This window comes from Bos mutus, chromosome 7, assembly GCF_027580195.1.
Source record: "Bos mutus isolate GX-2022 chromosome 7, NWIPB_WYAK_1.1, whole genome shotgun sequence".
Classification (NCBI taxonomy): domain Eukaryota; kingdom Metazoa; phylum Chordata; class Mammalia; order Artiodactyla; family Bovidae; genus Bos; species Bos mutus.
In genome coordinates, this window is record NC_091623.1 from 103,683,373 (window position 1) to 103,708,018 (window position 24,646).

Below are 24,646 nucleotides of genomic sequence, written 5' to 3' on the forward strand. Positions count from 1 at the left end.
TTTGATAAGAAACCCTTTCATTTAACCCAAGCACAGAGTTCTGACTCTAAGTGTTCACAGAAATCATGTAATTTTAAAACCCTCATTCTTGGTGAGAAGATGTATTTTATATATATATATTTTATATCACAAGCTATTGATTTACCATTTACAGAGATGGGCCTAGGAATGATATTAATATTTCTAGCTTAGCTCAACTTCATCATTTCTGCGCCACAGCTTGGGGAGTCTCTCTTTTTCCAAGGGCAACAAGGGAATCAACACAGGCCAAGTTCTACCAAGAATCGCTACCTCTCCAGCTAATCCATTTTTAATGTATCAGTCTTAAGTATAGCCCTCCATCAACATGTTTCATCTCTGTCCACTTTCTGGAGAGCTTCAGATGGCATGGTGTATTCCTAGGCATCCATCTTAACCTCTGTAACAAGTGGCTAAACCCAGACATAATTTAGAGTCATGGACCTAGTCATGAGGCACTGTTTAAAGCCAGTATTTTATCCATGGGTCCAATGGGAATATTGCTTAAGATAGTTTAATACAGCTGTAGGATCACAGCAATTTATTTTCAGATTCCTGCACCAATGCCCTCTCTTTCACGTCCCTAAATGCCACAGCAAGATATCTTTCCTTGAGCCCCAAGAAAAGGCCCATGGTACAGGAGAGAGATGACAACAATCAACCATTGCTATATTACCTACAAATTTCAGTAGCTGTCAGTTTAGCATAATAATACATCAATAAATGCATATGCATTTCAAAATATGCATTGGTTTAGAGCTTTTCTGTCTTCTAGTAGCTCAGAAAGTATATTCAAAACACTTTAATCAGGAATTTTAGACCCTCTATTATGTCTCTTTACATGCTTTCTCTATTCATGCATTTCTTCTGAATAGTTCTTACTCCTCATGGGCCAACAGCTTTCACCTGTGCTGGAAGGTTAATTGGACATCTCCTGCACTGAATGAGCATCAAATTCAGTATGCCACTCTGGTTTTGTTCAATAACTGATGGTCCCCTGCCACATCAAGTTCAGGACCAGTGGGGGGAAAAACAGATACAAGACTAGACCCTGAATATTGGCAGAATCCTGATAAAGTTGGATAGGAGAAGGAGCCCTAGGTTCTGGCTACAAAGTGCAATTTCTAACCCCTTCATACACCCCATGGACTGTAGCCCACCAGGCTTCTCTGTCCATGGGGATTCTCTAGGCAAGAATACTGGAGTGGGTTGCCATTCCCTTTTGCAGGGGATCTTCCTGACCCAGGGATGGAACCCAGGTCTCCTGCATTGCAGGCAGATTCTTTACTACCCAGTCACATGCCAAGTAGCACCAACACTGCAGGCTGTTTCAACAGCACTAACGTGCTTGAGTTAAAGCCAAAGCCTACACAGGAGGAGTAGCACATGTGCAATGTACATATGTGTACGTATATATGCACACATGCAGATCTCAAGACAACAGATCAAGAAAGACAGCCAAGCACTTTCCAAATTTCTTCCCCTATCTCAATAGGAGAGGAGATGACTTGAAACTGAGGCAGGATCAAGGTGGTGGAATAGGGGATCCAGAGCTTACCAACACAACTCCTCCCCATCATGAACACAACGAAACTACAACTACTTGTAGAGCAGCTTTCTCTGAGAACAACCTGATGACTAGCAGAACAGCTCTCCCACAACCAAGATTGTAAAGAAAGAACCATATAGAGTATGGCAGGAGGAGAGAAGTGATCTAGGAAAAAAAAACCCTGGTGGGGGACCTAGAAGAGAAGAGAGTTACCATAGACTCTCATATCCTCCCTAAAAGGCAAGAGGTTCAAGCCCCATATTGGGCATCCCAGCCCTGGGAAGGAGCCTCCCTGGGGCTTACCAAAGGGATGTAGGAAACCAAGACTTTGCTCCTAAGAGAGCACACACACACTTGTTGCTTCCAGTCCTGGAACAAAGGGAGCAGACTGAAAACTGCCTGACTGTCCTGGTGGTCCTTCCAGAAGCCCCCAGCACACCCTGCAGTGTGCACCAGGCTCAGTCCTGCTTCAGCCCCTCCTGCTCTGGCACTGCTCCTGACCAAGGTAGAGGCTGCCACCACAGGCGCTGAAAAGTGAAAGTGTTAGCTGCTTAGTCATGTCTAACTCTTTGCGATCCCGTGGACTGTAATCTGCCAGGCTCCTCTATCCATGGGATTCTCCAGGCAAGAATACTCAAGTGGGTGGCTGTGCCCTCTTCCAGGGGATCTTCCCAACCCAAGGATCTAACCAAGGGCACCACACATACTGAGGAGAAACATAACTTGCTGGGAACTGCTCTTCTCATACCTTAGGTCCCAATCCCACCCCTAATCAAGGCAGAGACATCACTACATAGAGGAGAAACAAGGATGGCTTATCTCCAGCCCCATCCTCAGTCAAGTCTGAGACCCTCCCCTCCACCACCCTATGAAGAAGCTAGACTCCCTCACAGCCCCTATTCCAGCCCCTCGGGCCCTGACCCCAGCCCCCAACAGGCAGTGACCACCATCAAACACCCCTGGTTCACACCAGGCTCCTGTGCTAGCTCCTCTGATCTCAGCCATGCACCACCCCTACCAAGTTGGCAGTCATCAGCACACCCCCAGCAATGAAATACAGCCCATGCTCACTTCAGGTACAGCTTTCCCACTAAAAACCACTAGGTTCACGAGATTGCATAGGCACGCTCCCCCATACGAGGACACGTCTTCAGGATCAGGATAGGTAACAGTTTTACCTTACAGACAGAGGTATCATACAGACAGAGAAAGTCCAACAACATGAGAAGCAGAGGAATAGCTTCCAGAGGAAAACCATCATAAAATGAGAGATAAAACCTAATGAATTAGAGATAAATAATGTACTTAATTGGTGATGGACAGGGAGGCCTGGTGTGCTGCAGTCCATGGGGTCGCAAAGAGTCAGACACAACTGAGCAACCAAACTGAATTTACCTAATAAAGAGTTCAATAGGCATAAAAATATACAGTGAACTCAGGAAATGAATAGAACCACACAATGAGAGCTTAAAGAACTAGGAAACTTACCTTGAAACAATAAGCAATCAGAGCAGAAGACTAAAAGAATTAAAATGAAAAGTATACTAGAAGGACTTCACAGCGGATTACATGACGCAGAAGAATGCGTGAACAACCGGAAAAACAAAATAGCAGAAATCACCCAAATAGAAGAGGGAGAAAAAAGATAGTGTAGGGGACTCTGGGGACAACATCAATCATACTAACATCTGTATCATAGGGCTCACAGAAGAAGAAAGGGGCAGGAAATGTATTTGATGAAATTACGGCTGAAAACTTCCCTAGCCTGAAGGAGGAAACAGATATCCTGGTTCAGGAAGCATAGAGAGTCTGAAACAAGGTTAACTAAAGAGACCCACACCAAGACATAGCATAATTGAAAGGGCAAAAGTTAAAGAGAGAATTTTAAAGGTGTCAAGAAAGAGCAAAGAGCCACATACAAGGGAACCAACATAAGACTATTGGCTGATTTTTCAGCAGAAACTTTGTGGGCCAGACGGGAGTGGCATGATATATTTAAAGGGATGAAAGGAAAAAATCTGCAACCGAGATACTCTGCTCAGCATGGTTTTCAATCACAATTGAAAGATAAAGAGTTTCCCAGACAAGCAAAAAGAGTTCATCACCACTTTTAGGCCTTACAGGAAATGGAAAAGGTCTTCTTGAAGCAAAAAGGAAAAGGCTATAAGAGGCTGTAAGAAAATATATGAAAGACAGTTATCTCACTGGTAAAGGTAAATATACAGTAAAGGAAGTTAAGCTATTGTAAGGGTTAAACACAAAAAATTGTAAAATCAAATATAACTCCAGTAAACACTTAAAGGATAGCTGTAAAGATGTAAAATATAATGCTAAAACATAAAACACGGTAAAGATGTAGTGCTTTTAGAATGTGTTTGACCTTATTTAAAGCAAGCAGATAGTAACCGGTTGATATATATATAAACCTTTTTGTCACTACCATTCAAAAACCTACACTAGATGCACACAGACACACACACAACAAACACAGAGAGGAACCCAAATACAAATCTAAAGAAAATCATCAATCTATAGGGAAGAGGCTGAAAGAACAGAGAAGAACCACAAAAAAAAAAAAAAAAAAAGTGGGAAAATAAGTAACAAAATAGCAAAATCACATACCTATGAACAATCACTTTAAATGTCAGTGGAATAAATGCTCCAATCAAAAAGTAGAGGGTGCATGAATGGATAAAAAGTAACACCCAGTTGTATATTGTCTGTAAAGGCTCACTTTACAGCTAAAGACACACAGAATGAAAATGAAGAGATGTAAAAAGATATTCCACGTAAATGGAAATAAAAAGAAACCTGAAGTACGAATATTTATGTCAGACAAAACAGACTTTAAAACAAAGCCTATAACAAAAGACAAAGAAGATTTTATATAATGATAAAGGAGATCTCTTCAAGAAAATTAGAGATACCAAGGGAACATTTCATGCAAATATGGGCTCAATAAAGGATACAAATGGTATGGACCTAACAGAAGCAGAAGATATTAAGAAGAGGTGGCAGGAATACACAGAAGAACTGTACAAAAAAGATCTTCACAACCAAGATAATCACGATGGTGTGATCACTCACCTAGAGCCAGACATCCTGGAATGTGAAGTCAAGTGGACCTTAGAAAGCATCACTATGAATAAAGCTAGTGGAGGTGATGGAATTCCAGTTGAGCTATTTCAAATCCTGAAAGATGATGCTGTGAAAGTGCTGCACTCAATATGCCAGCAAATTTGGAAAACTCAGCAGTGGCCACAGGACTGGAAAAGGTCAGTTTTCATTCCAATCCCACAGAAAGGCAATGCCAAAGAATGCTCAAACTATCGCACAATTGCACGCATCTCACACGCTAGTAAAGTAATGCTCAAAATTCTCCAAGCCAGGCTTCAGCAATATGTGAACCATGAACTTCCAGATGTTCAAGCTGGTTTTAGAAAAGGAAGAGGAACCAGAGATCAAATTGCCAACATCTTCTAGATCATGGAAAAAGCAAGAGAGTTCCAGAAAAGCATCTATTTCTGCTTTATTGACTATGCCAAAGCCTTTGACTGTGTGGATCACAATAAACTGTGGAAAATTCTGAAAGAGATGGGAATACCAGACCACCTGTCCTGCCTCTTGAGAAACCTATATGCAGGTCAGGAAGCAACAGTGAGAACTGGACATGGAACAACAGACTAGTTCCAAATAGGAAAAGGAGTATGTCAAGGCTGTATATTGTCACCCTGCTTATTTAATTTATATGCAGAGTACATCATGAGAAACGCTGGGCTGGAGGAAGCACAAGCTGCAATCAAGATTGCCGGGAGAAATATCAATAACCTCAGATATGCAGATGACACCACCCTTATGGCAGAAAGTGAAGAGGAACTAAAAAGACTCTTGATGAAAGTGAAAGTGGACAGTGAAAAAGTTGGCTTAAAGCTCAATATTCAGAAAACAAAGATCATGGCATCTGGTCCCATCACTTCGTGGGAAATAGATGGGGAAACAGTGGAAACAGTGTCAGACTTTATTTTTTTGGGCTCCAAAGTGACTGCAGCCATGAAATTAAAAGACGCTGACTCCTTGGAAGGAAAGTTATGACCAACCTAGACAGCATATTGAAAAGCAGAGACATTACTTTGCCAACAAACATCCATCTAGTCAAGGCTATGGTTTTTCCAGTGGTCATGTATGGATGTGAGAGTTGGACTGTGAAGAAGGCTGAGTGCTGAAGAATTGATGCTTTTGAACTGTGGTGTTGGAGAAGACTCTTGAGAGTCCCTTGGACTGCAAGGAGATCCAACCAGTCCATTCTGAAGGAGATCAGCCCTGGGTGTTCTTTGGAAGGAATGATGCTAAAGTTGAAACTCCAGTACTTTGGCCACCTCATGCGAAGAGTTGACTCCTTGGAGAAGACTCTGATGCTGGGAGGGCTTGGGGGCAGGAGGAGAAGGGGACAACAGAGGATGAGATGGCTGGATGGCATCCCTGACTCAATGGACATGAGTCTCAGTGAACTCTGGGAATTGGTGATGGACAGGGAGGCCTGGTGTGCTGTGATTCATGGGGTCGCAAAGAGTCAGACATGACTGAGCGACTGAACTGAAATGAAAGAAGTTGGTCCACGAAGAAGGTATTACTTTCGTGAACCTATATGCCTGATATAAGAGCCTAAATGTAAAGAAATGTGAACTTACATAATGGGAGAAATTGACAGTAACACATTAGTAGTACAGGACTTTTACATCAATGGATAGATCATCCAGACAGAAAATCAATAAGGAAACAGTGGCCTTCAAAAACATATGCAACCCGATAGACTTAATAGATATATATACAATACACCCCAAATCAGTAGAACATACATTCTTTTCAAGTGCACATAGAATTTTCTCCAGGATAGAGCACATGCTAGGCCAGAAATCAAGTCTTAATAAATTTAAGAAGATTGAAATTATATTAAACATCTTTGTTGACCATAATGATATGAAACTAGAAACCAATTACAGGAAGAAAAATAGGGAAGGAACCCAAAGCATGTGGAGACTAAAACAACATGCCACTAAAAAAAAAATGGGTCACTGAAAAAATAAAGAGGAAATCAGATACCCTGAGACAAATGAAAATAGAAACAAAATTTCCCCAAATCCATAGAACTCAGCAAAGTAGTTCTAAGACATAAGTTTATAGTGACAAAGGGCTACCTCAAGAAACAAGACAAATCTCAATAACCCACCTTTCCATTTAAAGGAATTAAGAGAAAAAGGAGATCAAACAAAGCCCAAAGTCAACAGAAGGAAGGAAATAATAAAAATTATAGAGGAAATAAAATATAAGATGCCGTTTTTCCCCTCCCAAAAGAAAAAAAAAAGGTAAAAGGTCAATAGAAATAACAGCTGGTCTTGGAAAAGATAAACAAAATTGACAGACCTTTAGCTAGACTCATTAAGCGAAAAAGAGAGAAGTCTCAAACAAAAATATAAATTAAACAGTTAAAGTTATATCCAATATAACAAATATATTAGCAATCATAACAGAGAACTATGAGCAGTTACACACCAACACGTTGGACAGCCCAGAAGAAATAGATAAATCCTAGAAACATAGTTTTCTAAGACTGAATCATAAAGAAATAGAAAATGTCAATAGACTAATTAGTAGTATTTCAATTGAATCAGTAATAAAAAAAATCACAACAAATGAAAGTTCAGGATCAGATGGCTTCACAATGGAATTCTAGCAAACATTTAAAGAGTCAATACCTATTCTTCATGAACCATTCCAAGAAATTGAAGAGGAGGAAATAAGTCCAAACTCATTCTACAAACCCAGCATTATTATCCTAATATCAAAACCAGACCAACACACTACAAAGAAAATAATAGGTCAATATGCCAACAGTTTTGCCAAAAGAACACCCTCTTCCAACAACACTAGAGATGACTCTATACATGGACATTATCAGCTGGTCAATAACACAATCAGATTGATTATATTCTTTGTAGCCGAAGATGAAACTCTATATAGTCAGCAAACAAGACTGAAAGCTGACTGTGGCTCAGATTATAAATTGCTGCTGCTGCTGCTGCTGCTAAGTCACTTCAGTTGTGTCCGACTCTGTGCTACCCCATAGACAGCAGCCCACCAGGCTCCCCCATCCCTGGGATTCTCCAGGCAAGAACACTGGAGTGGGTTGCCATTGCCTTCTCTGATTATAAACTACTTATTTCAAAATTGACTTGTACGTGAAGAAAGTATTGAAAACCACTAGGCCATTCAGGTATGGCCTAAATTAAATCCCTTGTGATTATACAGTGGAAGTGACAAATAGATTCAAGGGATTAGATATGATAGACAGAGTGCCTGAAGAACTATGGACAGAGGTTCATAAAATTGTACAGGAGGCAGTGATCAAGAACATCCCCAAGAAAAAGAAATGCAAAAAGGCAAAATGGTTCTCTGATGAGGCCTTACAAATAGTTGAGAAAAGAAGACAAGCAAAAGGCAAAGAAGAAAAGGAAAAATATACCCATTTGAATTCAGAGTTCCAAAGAATAGCCAGGAGATACAAGAAAACCTTTTAAAAGAACAATGCAAAAAAAATAGAGGAAAACAAAAGAATAGGAAAGCCTAGAGATCTCTTCAAGAAAATTATAGATACCAAGGGAATATTTCATGCAAAGATTGGCACAATAAAGGACAGAATGGTATGGACCTAACAGAAGCAAACGATATTAAGAAGAGGTGGCAAGAATACACAGAAGAACTGTACACAAATGATCATCATGACCAGATAACCATGATGGTGTGATCACTCAGACTTCCTGGAGTGCAAAGTCAAGTGAACCTTAGGAAGCATCACTATGAACAGAACTAGTGGAGGTGATGGAATTCCAGTTGAGCTATTTCAACTCCTAAAAGATGATGCTGTGAAAGTGCCACACTCAATATGCCAGCAAACTTGGAAAACTCAGCAGTGGCCACAGGACTGGAAAAGGTGTTTTCATTCCAATCCCAAAGAAAGGCAATGCCAAAGAATGTTCAAACTGCCACATCATTGCACTCATTTCATACACTAGCGAGGTCATGCTCAAAATCCTTCAAGCTAGGTTTCAATAGTATGTCAACCAAGAACTTTCAGATGTACAAGCTGGATTTAGAAGAGGCAGAGGAACCAGCGATCAAATTTCCAACATCCATGGGATCATAGAACAAGCAAGAGAATTCTAGAAAAACATCTGCTTTACTGACTATGCTAAAGCCTTTGACTGTGTGGATCACAAGAGAATGTGGAAAATTCTGTAAGAAATGGGCATACCAGACCACCTTACCTACCTCCTGAGAAATTTGGTATGCAGGTCAAGAAGCAACAGTTAGAACTGGACATGAAACAACAGACTGGTTCCAAATGGGGAAAGGAGTAAGTCAAGGCTGTATATTGTTACCCTGCTTATTTGACTTATATGCAGAGTGCATCATGTGAAATGCCAGGCTGCATGAAGCACAAGCTGAAGTCAAGATGCTGAGAGAAATATCAATAACCTCAGATATGCAAATGACAGTACCCTAATGGCAGACATTGAAGAGGAACTAGAGTCTCTTGATGAAGGTAAAACAGAAGAGTGAAAGAGCTAGCATGAAACTCAACATTCAAAAAGTCAAGATCATGGTATCCAGTCCCATTACTTCATGAGAAACAGATGGGATAACAATGGAAACAGTGACAGACTTTATGTTCTTCATTTTCACCATCTGAAGATGGTGACTGCAGCCATGAAATTAAAAGACGCTTGCTCTTTGGAAGAAAAGCTATGACCAACCTAGACAGCATATTAAAAACCAAGACATTATTTTGCTGACAAAGGCCTCTATAGTCAAAGCTATGATTTTTCCATTAGTCATGTATGGATGTGAGAGTTGGACCATAAAAAAGGCTGAGCCCCAATTGATGCCTTCGAATGGTAATGCTGGAGAAGACACTTAAGAGTCCTTTGGACAGCAGGGAGATCAAACCAGTCAATCCTAAAAGAAATCAACCCTGAATATTCATTGGAAGACTGATGGTGAAGCTGGAGCTCCATTACTTTGGCCACCTGATGCAAAGATCCAACTCATTGGAAAAGACCCTAATGCTGGGAAAGACTGAAGGCAGGAGGAGAAGGAGACGACAGAGGATGAGATGGTTGCATGGATCACTGACTCAATGGACATGAGTTTAGCAAATTCTGGGAGTTGGTGAAGGACAGAGAAGCTTGGTGTCCTTCAGGCCATGGGGTCACAAAAGTTGGAGATAACTGAGGGGACTGAACAACAATAATCCTGGATGAACACAGACAAAAAAATCCTCAGCAAAATATTAGCAAACAGAATTCCACAATGCATAAATAGGATCCTATACCACGATCAAGTGGGATTTATTCCAGGTCCACAAGGATGTTTAAACATATGCAAAATCAATCAATGCAATACACTACATTAACAAAAGGAAAGATAAAAACACATAATTTCCTCAATGTATGAGGAAAAGCATTTGACAAAATTCAACATCCATCCATGCTAAAAATTCTCACCAAAGTGCATATAGAGGGAACATATCTCAATATATTAAATCCTTTTAAAACAAACCCACAGCTAACATCATACTCAATGGTGAAAGGCTTTCCAGCCTTTCCTCTAAATTCAGCAATAAAACAAAGATGACCATTACCATCACTTCTATTTAACATAATATTATAAGTCCTAGTCACAGCAACTAGGGAAGTAAAAGAAATAAAACACAAATTGGAAGGGAAGAAGTAAAATGTCACTCTTTGCAGATGACATGATGCTATAATATATTTAGAAAACCCTAAGTTCTCCACCAAAAAAATTTTAGAATAAATAAACTCAGCTAAGTTTCAGGATACAATATATAGAAATCTGTTACTTTTCTATACAGTAATAATGAAATATCAGAAAGAAAACAATTTCATTTATAATCAAATTAAAAGTATTTGATTATAAGCAAATAAAAAAGAGTATATGTAGGAATACTCAAAAACTGTAAGACACTGCTAAAATAAATTGAAGATGACACAAATAAATAGAAAGATATTCTGTTTTCATGGATTGGAAGAATTAATATTGTTAAAATATCCCGGGACATGAGGGAGAGAGGGGATACACACGCACACACACACACACGTAATTACAACTAATTCACATAGTTTTACTGCAGAAACCAACACAAAATTGTAAAGCAATTTTCCACTGATTAAAAAATTAAAAAAGCTAAAAAACTATCCTTACTATCTATAGATTTAATGCAGTCCCTATTAAAATACTCATGACATTTTTAACAGAATTAGAACAAATAATATTAACATTTGTGTAGGACCACAAAAGACCCGGAATAATCAAAGCAATCTTGAGAAAAAGATCAGAGATAGAGGTATTACACTCCCTGACTTCAGACTATACTACAGAACTACAGTAATCATAACAGTATGAAATGGCACAAAGAGACACACACAGATCAATGGAACAGAACAGAACCCAGAAAGAATCCCACATTTGGCCAATTACTCTACTACAAAGGGAGCATGAATATACAATAGGGAAAAGACAGGGTCTTCAATAAGTGCTATTGGGAAATATGGTCAGCTACATGTAAAAGAGTGAAACTAGAACCTTTTCTCACTCCTCATACAAAAATAAACTCAAAGTGGATTAAAGACCTAAATGTAAGACTGGAAATTATAAAACTCTTAGAATAAAATAGATGCAATACACTCATTGACATTGGTCTTAACACAGCTGGGTGATCTGACCTTAGGAGAGTTCTTTAACCTGAGTTTCAACTTTCTTATTTTTAAATATAGAAAATAATAGTACCACATCATTATAATGAGGGTTAAATGAAATACTGCCAATAAAATTGTTAAAAGAGGACCAGGCACATATGGTAATTTTTTTGTTTTTTTACATTATCACTCTTTATAATTACTATAAAGTAATGACTTTTGAATTTAGAAAAAAAATTCAGGGGCAATGCCTATAGCATTATCCTATTTTTATAAAATTGTATGTGTACACATGCATATGTTTTTCTATGTTTTGATTGTAGATAAAAGTATAACATGATAAATACCAAACTATTAACACAGGTTAGGTGTCTCAGATGGTAAAGAAGTCGCCTACAATGTGGGAGACCAGGGTCCTGTCCCTGGGTTGGGAATACCCCCTAGAGAAGGGCATGTCAACCCACTCCAGTATTCTTGCCTGGAGAGTGCCAGAAGACAGAGGAGCCTGGTAGGCTACAGTCCATGGGGTCACAAAGAGTAGGACATGATTGAGTGATTAGCAACACATCCAAGAAGAACTGCTTGGGGTTAGGGGAGAATGGTGGGTAATATCCCCTTTTCTTTCTTTTTTTTTAATATAAATTTATTTATTTTAATTGGAGGCTAATTACAAAATTGTATTGGTTTTGCCATACATCAACATGGCTCCACCACGGGTGTACACGTGTTCCTCTTTTCTTAATACATCAACATCTTGTTTGATTATTTACAATGAGCATGTACTTTTTTCCAATTAAAGAAAGTCTCCAAATTCAGTATCCACTTATTTTATATTTTATTTGCATTTTTGGAGTTATCAAATTCTGAAAATTAGAAGTGTTAATTGCCTACTCAAAAAGCTTTACCTACAGAAAGACATCTGAATACAGTAGTACGTTTTTACAAAACCCTTTCTAAGCCAGCAATTCAATTTGCTCCTTTAATCTCTCCTATTACCATTGATTACTTTCAAATCATCACTCACACTGTTTTCTGCCTCATAATGCAGGACATTGAGTATTCCATGATGGAATATTCATGCCACATGATGTGCTGTTTCCTCTGCCCTTAAATGCCCTTCCCTAATTCTTGGTCTTGTGACTGTGTGATCCCACTTGTTTTTTATACACTATGAGAAAATGTGATTTTCTACCAGTAGGTTTCATCCTGCTGCTTCTATTCCCAGTTACCTTACCTCTTCTAAACTATGACCATACATGACACTGATTGGTTTGGGAGCTGTTTTACGTTAGATTCCAGGCCCTTCTAAGACTCTAGTGCTACTCACTCTGATTTCTCATTGAGCCTTATTTCTCTCTGGAGTCTTGCAGATTAAGTCTGTATGACTGTTACTGATGATCAAGTCAGATTAATTACCGGGATAAGTCTGAGCTACTCCATGGCATCAAGGAAAGTGTAATCTAATTATTTTTATAAATGTGAATATTCTTTTGCTTATAAAATATCACCAAACCAGTTAACCTGTCAATGACAAGTATGGTTGTTGTAGAAAAATTTTTTTCTGGGCAATCAATGGGGAATTAGAGAGGGTAGAGGAGTATAAGTGGGGTGTGCCGTGATAGAAAATACACCATTACCATCTGATTTTCAATGTCCTTTTTAAAGAGCAATTTTCATTTTTTTATAAACAGAAAGATAATTTTTAAAAGCCTGTAGCCAAATATTAATTAAGTTCAATGTATTTTTTATTATGATTAGTCCTGTTTGAGTCCTGTTTAAGAATTCTTTGCTACCTGCTCACCTCAAGGTCATGAAGAATCTCCTATATATTATTTTCTCAAAACTTGATTGCTTTTTACTTTTCCAGACCCAGGGCCACAGGCCCACTGACCCTCTTGATGGGCAGAGGAACCACCTGGAGGAAGCTGGCTTGGAGAAAACTGAGGCTCAATGTCCTTTACAGCTGAGAATGAAAAATGTGCTGCCCTGTCAAGAAAGGATGCTGCAGCTGTCTAGCCATCAGCCAGTACTGTGGCCTGGCTGGTGAGCCCTGAGGGACTCCAGTATGGAGACCAATGGGTGGACTATTGCCAAGCCTTCAGCCACTGCAGACACTCCCAGTGGTGCATCCTGAGGGGATTCAGGATGGAAAAGAACAAGATACTGGCATTGGATAGCTAAGGTGCATAGCAAAGGAATGATTTCATTAAGCCCAGATTCTTGTTTTGTTTCTTCCGCTACAAGAAAAAAGCTAAATTCATTCATGTGAGATGCTTAGTTTTCTCTAATAGTAAGCTTTTGATGTTCTGACTACCTGCTTTTGTTGCAAAATTCTTGTATATCCTTCAGAACAGTACCTCAGAGCTATCTGAGAGGCTGTCTCCTGGGCTTGAGCCCTCAAAAAGTCTGCTGAATAAAACAATTCTCAACTTAAATAAATAAATAATAAGGAAAAAAAAACTGTGAAAAACACAAATATGTGGAGGCTAAACAATACGCTAGCAAACAACCAATGGATCACTGAAGAAAATCAAAAGGAAAAAAAAAATACCTAGAGACAAATGAAAACCAAAGCACAATGATCCAAAACCTGTGGGACTCAACAGAAGCAGTTCTAACAGGGAAGTTTATAGTGATACAGTGTTATCTCAGGGAAAAGAAAAATCTCAAACAACGTAATCTTACACCAAAACAACTAGAGAAAAACAAACAAAACCCAAAGTTAGAAATCATAAAGATAAGAGCAGAAATAAGTGAAATATAGAGATGAAAAAAACATTGGAAAAGACCAATGAAACTAAAAACTCATTCTTGGAAAAAATAAACAAAATTGATAAACTTTAAATCAGACTCATCAAGAAAAAGAGGGAGAGGGCTCAAATCAATAAAATTAGAAATGAAAAAGAAGTTACAACAGACACCACAGAAATGCAAAATATCATAAGAGACTACTACAAGTAACTCTATGCCCCAAAATATAGACAATCTAGAAGAAACAGACAAATTCTTAGAAATGTATAAACTTCTAAGACTGGACCCACAAGAAATAAAAAATATGAATAAACCAATTATAAGTACTGAAATTGAAATGGTGATTTAAAAACTCCCAAAAGCAAAACTCCAAGACCAGATGGTTTCACAGGCAAATTCTATTAAATATTTAGAGAATACCTATCCTTCTGAAAATTTTCCAAAAAATTTCAAAGGAAGGAACACTCCCCAAAGTTATTCTGTGAGGCCTCCACCATCCTGATTCCAAAACTAGACAGCACAAAAAGAGAAAATTACAAGCCAGTATCACTGATGAATATAGACGCAAAAATTCTCAACAAAATACTAGCAATCCAAATCCAACAATATTTTTAAATGATCATACACCATGATCAAGTGGGATTTATCCCAGGGATACAAGGAATTTTTTTAATATCTGCAAATCAATCAGTGTGATACACCACATCAATAAATTGAAGAATAAAAACCATATGACATCTCAATAGATGCATAAAAATTTTTAACAAAAATCAGCATCCATTAACTCTCCAGAAAGTTGGCATACACGGAAGCTAACTCAACATGCTGCTGCTGCTAAGTTGCTTCAGTCGTGTCTGATCCTGTGAGACCCCATACATGGCAGCCCACCAGGCTCCCCCATCCCTGGGATTCTCCAGGCAAGAACACTGGAGTGGGTTGCCATTTCCTTCTCCAATGCATGAAAGTGAAAAGTGAAAGTGAAGTCATTCAGTCATGTCCGATTCTTAGCGACCCCATGGACTGCACCCTACCAGGCTCCTCCGTCCATGGGATTTTCCCAGACAAGAGTACTGGAGTGGGTTGCCATTGCCTTCTCCCTACGTCAACATAATAAGGGCCATATATGACAAACCTACTGCTAACATAATACTCAACAGTGTAAAGCTGAAAGCATTTCCTCTAAGATCAAAAATCCTCTAAGACAAGGATGTCCACTCTCTCCACTTTTATTCAACATAGTTTTTGGAAGGCCTACCCATGGCAATTAGAAAAGAAAAATAAGGAAAAGGAATCCAGATCGGAAAACAAGTAAAATTGTTCCTGTTTGCAAATGACATGATATTATACATAGAACATCCTAAAGATGCTATTAAAAAAACACTAGAGCTCATCAATGAGTTTGATAAAGTTGCAGGATACAAAATCAATACACAGAAAATGAACATTTCTATACATTAACAACAAAAGATCAGAAAGATAAACAATTTCATTTACCATTACATCAAAAAGAATAAAACACCTAGGAATAAACCTACCTAAAGAGCCAAAAGACCTGTATTCCAAAAACTAAAAAATATTGATGAAAGAAATGAAGGTGGAAGAAACAGATGGAAAGATATACCATGTTCTTGGATCAGAAGAATCAATATAGTCAAAATGAATATACTACCCAAGGCAATCTACAGGTTCATTGGAATCCCTATCAGATTACTAATTGCATTTTTCTTTCATAGAACAATTTTTTTCACTAGAACAATTTTTTTTAATGGAGAAAAGATAGTCTTTAATAAATGGTCCTGGGAAAACTTGATATCTGCATGTAAAAAAATGAAATTAAAATATTATTTAACCGCATACACAAAAGTGAACTCAAAATGGATTAGAGACCTGAATATAAAACTGGATACTGTAAAACTCTGTGGAAAACAAGCTCAACTCTCTTCAACATAATTCACAGCAATATCTTTTTTGCTCTGTCTTTTTGAGTACTGGAAACAAACAAAAAATACAAATGAGACCCAATTAAACTCATAAACTTTTTGCAAAGCAAAGAAACCCAGAAACAAAACAAAAATACAACCCCAGAATGGGAGAAAATATTTGAAAATGATGTGACTGACAACTGATTAATCTCCAAAATTTACAAACAGTTCTTCAGGCTGAATATCAAACACACAAAAAAACAAACAAAATTTAAAAAATGAGAAGAGTTAAGTAGACATTTCTCCAAAGAAGACATACAAGTGACCAAGAAAAGATGCTCAACACTGCAATTATTAGAGAAATGCCAATCAAAACTACAATGAGATATCACCTCACAGCAGTCAGAATGGCCATAATCAAAAAGTCTACAGACAGTAAATGCTGGAGAGGGTGTGGAGAAAAGGGTATCCCCTACGATTGGTGGAAATGTAAATTGGTGCAGCCACTATGGAAAACAGTATGGAGATTCCTTTAAAAACTAAAAATAGAACTATAATATGATCCAGGAATCCCACTCCTGGGCATATAATCAGAGAGAGAAACATAGTTCTAAAGAACACATGCATCACAGTGTTCATTGCAGTGGTATTTATAATAGCTAGCACACAGAAGCGAACTAAGTGTCCATCAACAGATAAATTAATAAAAAAGTCATATACATACACAATGGAATATTACTCAGCCACAAACAAGAATGAAGTAATGCCATTTGCAGCTACATGAATGGATGTAGAGATTATCACACCCAGTGAAGACAGACAGAAAAAAGGCAGATATCACATAATATCATTTATATGTGGAATCTAAACAAAATGATACAATTGAACTTATTTACAAAAGAGAAACAGACTCACAGACTTAGAAAATGAATTTACAGTTCCCAGGTTGAAAGTGTTCAGGGGAGAGATAGATTGGGAGTTTGGGACTGACTTACACACACTGGTATATTTAAAATAACCAACAAGACCTAGTGTATTGCACAGAGAACTGTGCTCAATACTGTTTAATAACCTAAATGGGAAAAGAATTGGGAAAAGAATAGATACATGTGTATGTGTAACTGAATCACTTTGTTGTAACACATCTGTGTTAATCAACTACAATATAAAATGATTTAAAAAGTAACTGAATCATTTTTTTGTAACACAGCTTTGTTAATCAACTACAATATAAAGTGATTTTTAAAAAAATTACAAAAAGTTGTCAACCATAGTTAAAGAATGAGTGAGTGAGTGAAGTCGCTCAGTTGTGTCTGACTCTTTGCGACCCCGTAGACTGTAGCCCACCAGGCTCCTCCGTCCATGGGATTCTCCAGCTGGAGTGGGTTGCCATTTCCTTCTCCATAGTTAAAAAAGATCTAGGTAAATGGAGAGACATACCAAATTTATGGGTTGGAAAACTAGATATTTCCAAGATGGCTATTCTATACAAATTGGTTTAAAGGCTCAATGTGATTCCTCTGTTAAAGTCGTAAGAGGCTTTCCCCCCCTGTGTCTTGAAATTCATTCAGTAAACTTTTACCATTATAGTAAGGGTACAGCTTTGAAAATTCCTTTTTTCCTACTTTTGAAAGTTTATGATAATTTCTCTTCTAGGATGCCTCACTGTCCATATTTACTCATTCAATTTTTCCAGCTCCTACCCTCATTCTGTCCCTTTTAAAGTACCATATGGAAAAAAATAACATATGTCTGATTTATAATAATAACTCAGTGGTCTGGAGGCTGTCCCCACTGATGGTCTGTGAGGATAACCCTATGCAACTAGAAAGGATGAAACTGTGCGAGTAAAACTGTGTACGATAGTGAATGCTTTCCCAGCATCTGCATCTTCTTTGGCTTCATCTATTAAGGTTCTGATGAGCCTTTTTTCACATCTGTGATCTGTGCTTCTTTCCTCAGCTGCCACCCTGGTAGAGCGAGTAAGAAAAGACAATGGACTCATCCAGCAATTCATGGTATATCAGCTCATTTATAAGGTTTCTAATAATAACTGTTCATACCTTAGCCTGATGGCAATTGCAACGTCCTCCCAGAAGTTACCCCTGATATTGCCTCTTGGAATTCTGTTTTTTAGCTTCTCTGTGTGCTAATGATACTACATCTGAACTTCTCTTATACAGGTATTTAAAACTATAGAAAAGAGTTATATTCTCTTCAATACAGGCTTAGTCTTTTAAATACAGGCATTTATAGCTACAAGAAAGAGCAGAATGTAATTTGTAGGCTTGCTCCTTCGAAGAAAAGCTATGACAAATCTAGACAGCATATTAAAAAGCAGAGACATTACTTTGCCAATAAAGGTCCGTATAATCAAAGCTATGGTTCTTGATGAAAGTGAAAGTGGAAAGTGGAAAAGATGGCTTAAAGCTCAACATTCAGAAAACGAAGATCATGGCATCCAGTCCCATCACTTCATGGGGAATAGATGGGAAAACAGTGGAAATGGTGTCAGACTTTATTTTGGGGGGCTCCAAAATCACTGCAGATGGTGACTGCAGCCATGAAATTAAAAGACGCTTACTCCTTGGAAGGAAAGTTATGACCAACCTAGATAGCATGTTCAAAAGCAGAGCCATTACTTTGCCAACAAAGGTCCATCTAGTCAAGGCTATGGTTTTTCCTGTGGTCATGTATGGATGTGAGAGTTGGACTGTGAAGAAGGCTGAGCGCTGAAGAATTGATGCTTTTGAACTGTGGTGTTGGAGAAGACTTTTGAGAGTCCCTTGGACTGCAAGGAGATCCAACCAGTCCATCCTGAAGGAGATCACCCTGGGATTTCTTTGGAAGGAATGATGCTAAAGCTGAAACTCCAGTATTTTGGCCACCTCATGCGAAGAGTTGACTCATTGGAAAAGACTCTGATGCTGGGAGGGATTGGGGGCAGGAGGAGAAGGGGACGACAGAGGATGAGATGGCTGGATGGCATCACTGACTCGATGGACGTGAGTCTGAGTGAACTCCGGGAGTTGGTGATGGACAGGGAGGCCTGGCGTGCTGCAATTCACGGGGTTGCAAAGAGTCGGACATGACTGAGCGACTGAACTGAACTGATGGTTCTACAGTAGTCGTTTACAGATGTGGGAGCTGGACAATGAGAAAAGCTGAGCACCGAAGAATTGATGCCTTCAAACTGTGGTCCTAGAGAAAACTCTTGAGGGTCCCTTGTACAGACAGGAGATCAAAGCAGTCAATCCTAAAGAAATCAATCCTGAATATTCATTGGAAGGACTGATACTGAAGCTGAAGCTCTAATACTTTGGCCACCCTATGTGAAGAGCCAAAGCTTAGAAAAGACCCTGATGCTGGAAAGATTGAAGGCAGGAGAAGGGGACGACAGAGCATGAGATAGTTGGATGGCATCACCGACTCAATAACATGAGTTTGAGCAAACTCTGCGAGATGGTGAAGGACAGGGAAGCCTGGCGTGCTGCATTCCATGGGGTCACAAAGAGTCAGACATGACTGAGCAACTGAACAACAAAATGATGTCTGTAAGTTCCTTGAGGACAAGATTGATGTCTAAATGAGAGCTCTGTCCACATGTTGGTTAGTATGTCACTTTGTACATTCTAGATAATAAGGAAATTTGTTAATGGATGGATATATGAGTCAGAGGAGAGGAAGAAAGGGCATAAATCAGTTCACAGCAACTGATGCTGCCATAAAGGAATAAGGGATGTACTGATACTGGGCAGGGAGTCTAGGGAAAGAAAGGTCTTTATTTTTTTGGCCACACACAATGTAGGATCTTAGTTTTCCCCCAGGGATCGAACCCATGCTCCCTGCATTGGAAGCACAATGTCTTAACCACTGGACCACCAGGGAAGCCCCAAAGATGTTTTTAGTACTACAGCCAAAAGGTAGGCCCAAATCTTGGGTAGAGATTGTGGTGCAGATGACTTTACTGAAGTCACATGTTAACCATGGGCAGGAACAGGACCAGTGCCTAGTCTTCTGACTCCCTAGGCAGTGTTCTTTTCAATCTGCCATGGTGCTGCTATGATTGAGCAGGACACACAGCAGCTACTACTGACAAAGAAGAACTATCAAAGATCACCATCCGCATCAATATCAAAACATTTTCCTTTCTTTTACAGAAAACCTTGTGCACAGCCCCAGTGCATTGAACCAATGAATGCTCAGTGACTGTGATTACCACAGGGGCCAGGGGTTGGTTGGAGTCAAAGGCTTCCCACACTATTTGACTTTCTTCTTTTCTGACCAATCGACAGTGTTTCCTCAATACCTCAGTAGAACTCTCAACCTCTAAATTACATGATTTTAAAAGAGGGATGTATCAGAACAGAATGGGCACAGCTACTTCCAGTGTTATATAGATGGATTTGTTGTCAAATGAGCGGTCTTGCCATTCCAGCCCAGATAAAACAACACCTCTGAAGGAGACTTTTATTCTTAAAACCCAGAAAGTGTAGAAACAGAAAACGTAGGCTTTGAAGGTCGTCTCTCCTGCACTATAAATTTGAACCTGACAGCAGTCACTGACTTGAAAATATCCAGGGGGCTCAGGCCACGCTTAGGAAATTTATTTCGACACATAGACTAATATGGAGGGAAACCTGCTATCACTCTGGAGCAGTTGATCTGCAAATCAGTCAACCGACAAAGCAATTTACACGTGTCAACCCCTTTCCTTCTTTTTGGAGATGGTAATGGGCTCTCCACTCACTAAAGTGGCAAGAAGCGCCGGGCTTTGGAATGAATTCGATTACCTGCTGAAATGTATATTGCATTTTGAATCCCCTTACTGTGTAGCGAGGATTTAAATTCCATTCTCTTTATCTTACTAATTGGGTAGGTGGCTGACCATTCTTCCAAAATGAGTCCCTTTTCAGAGATTAGTGTCACAGAGCCCAGGAAACTATAAAAGCAGTCAGCAGGCCACCACGAGGCCTCTGCTTCCCTGAGTTTTTTATTGATTGCTCCCTCCTCTGCTTCACGTGACCACCCCCACCTGCTCCTGACTCCAGGCTGACACCATCTCACCACTGGCCCATAAACTGCTCAAGAGAGGTACTCCGAAAAATTGCATTTGGAGCTGCTCAGTCTCACGAGTCAGAAAATCTGATTAGATTTCCATGCCTTCCAAATACAATCCTGCATGCAGCCGGCCAAGCAAATCACGGGGCCCTTTTAATCACTCATTTCACGGAGAAGTTTCTGGGGCCCTGGGCAGTGGCATCCTTCCAGAAAGAAGGCATAGGAAACGTTCATGAGAAGCAGCCAAGGCTGTGTGGGCCCCAGCTTGGTTGGATGTATGGCTGAGAACAAAACAAGTTCAATTTTAGAGTACTTCACACTTTACTTCACACATTCGTGTGTCTTATTTCATCTGAGGTCCTAAAAAAAGTCTATGAGGTAAAACCAAAAGGAGATCTTCTAATACCCACTTTCTAGTTTTTCAAAATTGTGTTCACACAGATAGTTATTCGTCCAATCCCATGCAGTAATGGACAAGGCCGAGATTCAAAGTGGGATTCTGTGACTCCAAACCCTGTGTTCTTTGCATTTCCCTGCACGATGCTCACACCTACTACCTTCACCAAAGGCAGAAGCTAACACTCAGTGAAATACTCTCTCTCAGGTGCTGTGCGCAACCTGTTCCTACATTATCATTACAGACACTCTGTGAGATGGGTACCCACTTGTCCCTTTCAGCACAGTGAGGCTTAGAAAGAGTGTAGCTCCTCTATTTCCCTGTCTTCAGGCTATTGCAATTTTAAAACATGATGCTAACCTGTCCTTCTCTATTCAAATAAAACTGCCTTACCCTCAGGAAAATTAGTTTGATCCACACACGTGGTGTTTTGTTTCTGTCCCTAAATATTACATAACTATGGTAGGGTCTCACCTACACAGTCTCAGCAATCTCTAAAGAGGTAGCTCCTTAAAACATTAGAGATATGGTAAGGGGTAACCATGGAAATACGGTTATAATTCCACTTCAGTTAACTGTCAATAAATGTTAGTAAGAATATAGGATTCTTTCTATATTCAAGAAGAATACGGTTTTTATTATCTTATCCCTTCCTCCACACCCACCCCCCACCCCCATCCCCACAGTTAGTCTATGTAATAATGTTACCAACTTCAAAGGGCAGCTGGAATCTTAGGAGGAAAGAACACAGGATGATTGTGTTTGTGTGTCCCTTTGCTTTGGGTGCTGTGCAGTGGAATCCTATTGTGTCTACTGGTTGAGAGGTCCTTTTGGTCTGGCAAGCTGGAGTGCAAGGTGGGAGAAGGCTAAGTAGGAAGAGAAGAGAAGCAGTTTGGGATGGAGATAAAGGGAAAGATGAATGCTCACAGTTCCTGGAACTGTCTCGGTTGGTATTTGGGGGGAGGGGACAGGGTGGGATGCTGGAAGAAGGAACACGTGACAGTCGTGGTGGCAAACTTGAGTCGGCCATGCAAACTGGCACTATCAGTCCAGTTACATTTCTTTTCATTCTGGAAAGCAGAGCAAGAAGAAAGTTGAGGAAATTACATTATTTATAACTTTTTTTTGTAATGAGACATTTCTCATTTTTTGTAATGAGATGTCTGGGGAGGAGGCTTCTCTACCTGCGGATGCCCTTTCTTTCCCTTCGTCATCACCGTTCCAAGTCTCCAGCCTCCTTCAAGGTCCCCTAAGATCAAGGAAGCCTTCCCTACTTCTTCTATCTGTTCAGAAAAACATCAATAGCAGTTTGTGTCAGAACTCAACAAACAAATATTGGTTATACACACTTCCATTATTCTGTATTTAGTCTTATAGTCTTAAATGAATCTGAAATCCTTGAGGACAATGATCACATTGTCATCCTCTTCCTATTGTATCTTAAGCCATCTGTAACTTACTGGGGCCTGGATGCACAGTAAGTGATAATGAACCTTAATAAATGCTTGTTAGCTGTGATATACATGTAAAACTTCATCCCCTAACTACACATCTCTCATATATCCAAGCATTCAGCCTATGCACATAACTTCAAATTTGGACTAATGGTAACTATTGATGAGGGAAGAGAAGTTGCACAATCACAGTTAACATAATGTTTAACCTTCAATTCCTAGAGCTGTTTTCAGAAATTCTAAACTGAAGACTTCTGAATCTGCTCACCTTTCAGTGATACCAATGGATCACATTTTGTTTTCTGTACTTATCAGAGAGCCTGCCAGAGCAAATATTCTTCCCTTATCCAAATAGCTCCAATTAAAGCATAAAACCTTAGTTAAAAAAAGTAGAAAACAAGCTCAAACTACATATCTTTGGGTGTAAAATCAACCACAAACAATATATTGTGGATTAATTTGCATCTACTGCTGGAGAAGGGTTCTTGCTAGATTTAACCAATATTTTAAATTTCTCAATTTCAGGAACCACTTAGGGAAATAGGACAAGATAAAATATTGGCTTTTAAAAAGTAGCACAAGAGAACATACCAAGACTCAGTGTGTTCTTGCCATTTGGAACAAAGTCTCAGTGTCATAACATGGATTTTCTGTAAGAAAGAGCTTGGAGATGAGCTAGTCTAACCTCGTATCACAGGTGAGATGATCTGAAGCAGAGTTAAATGTTAAATGACCCAAGCAGAGTCACACAACGTGGACAGGAGACTTGGTTCCAGCCTCAATTCCCCTCCAATGAGATATAAGAACTTTAGGAACACAAAGATGATAGGAATTAATATCAGGTGGAATAGTCTAAGAATATTTACATAATTCTTATATTCATTTACTGTGTTTCTTCAAGATCAGTGGAAGGACTGGGCTTTTTAATTTTAGAAATTCTACTGCCTGGAATATTAAAACCCTATAGTAAATGGTCTAGTGCTGAAAAACTATAAAAGGCCTCATCCCTGTTCATCAGATGTAAATGTAACGATTTGACTACAGCTATCATTAACTGGCTAATAACTATTTATGACCTCAGGATGCAGTCCCTACCCAGTTAATGGGCTATGTAGTAAAGCTGTGATTTTATCTCTGCCGGTCTGGCTCTTGGTCTCGGTTGCTTGCATTAAGGGGTGAGCAGGTTCTGCTGATTATCTATATAATATGAGATCATGTTGCAAGAGCCTTCAGAAAAACTCTCATCAAACAAAATTGGAGTCGTGCCTGAGAAGGAAGCCTTGCAGAATAATATGTTGATTGTCCCCAAATAGCCCTCATGAATAGCACTTATAAGGAAATTGATCATAGGTTTTCTCAGCTGCATTTTCAAGCAATTTGTGAATCCCTAAGCACTGGGATAATATGTCTGCTGACACTTCTCAAACAAGATTTCTCCAGGATTCTTCCACATAGCCTTAGAGATGACACCCACCTCTTGTAGGAACAGATTTGTGGAACATGCTGAGGCTCAGCTGTGTCTGCGCTGGGCTCTGAGAAGAAGGGGCTACTTCTCAGTGGTTGGCCAGATGGGCTCAAAGGAAGAAAAGGGTTAGCAATGCCTACATCTGGTACCCTGACTGTGCTTCAAGCCAACCTGCACTTCCTTCTCACTCTCTGTTTTTACCCTTCAAGAAATTGTGTTCATTTCAAGAGTGTATTTCTTTATCCTGCTATACACA

At 39.3% G+C, this 24,646-nt stretch overlaps 1 long non-coding RNA gene across 1 annotated transcript in view; it reads left to right on the forward strand.

The window, feature by feature from the left end:
* The window catches only part of LOC138988654 (uncharacterized), a 734,014-nt gene extending 716,859 nt beyond the window's left edge, over positions 1 to 17,155 (forward strand). The window contains exon 6 of the long non-coding RNA XR_011464927.1: positions 13,208 to 17,155. This is a non-coding gene — a long non-coding RNA (uncharacterized lncRNA). The remainder of the gene's footprint in view (positions 1 to 13,207) is intronic.
* The last annotated feature ends 7,491 nt before the right edge of the window (positions 17,156 to 24,646 follow it).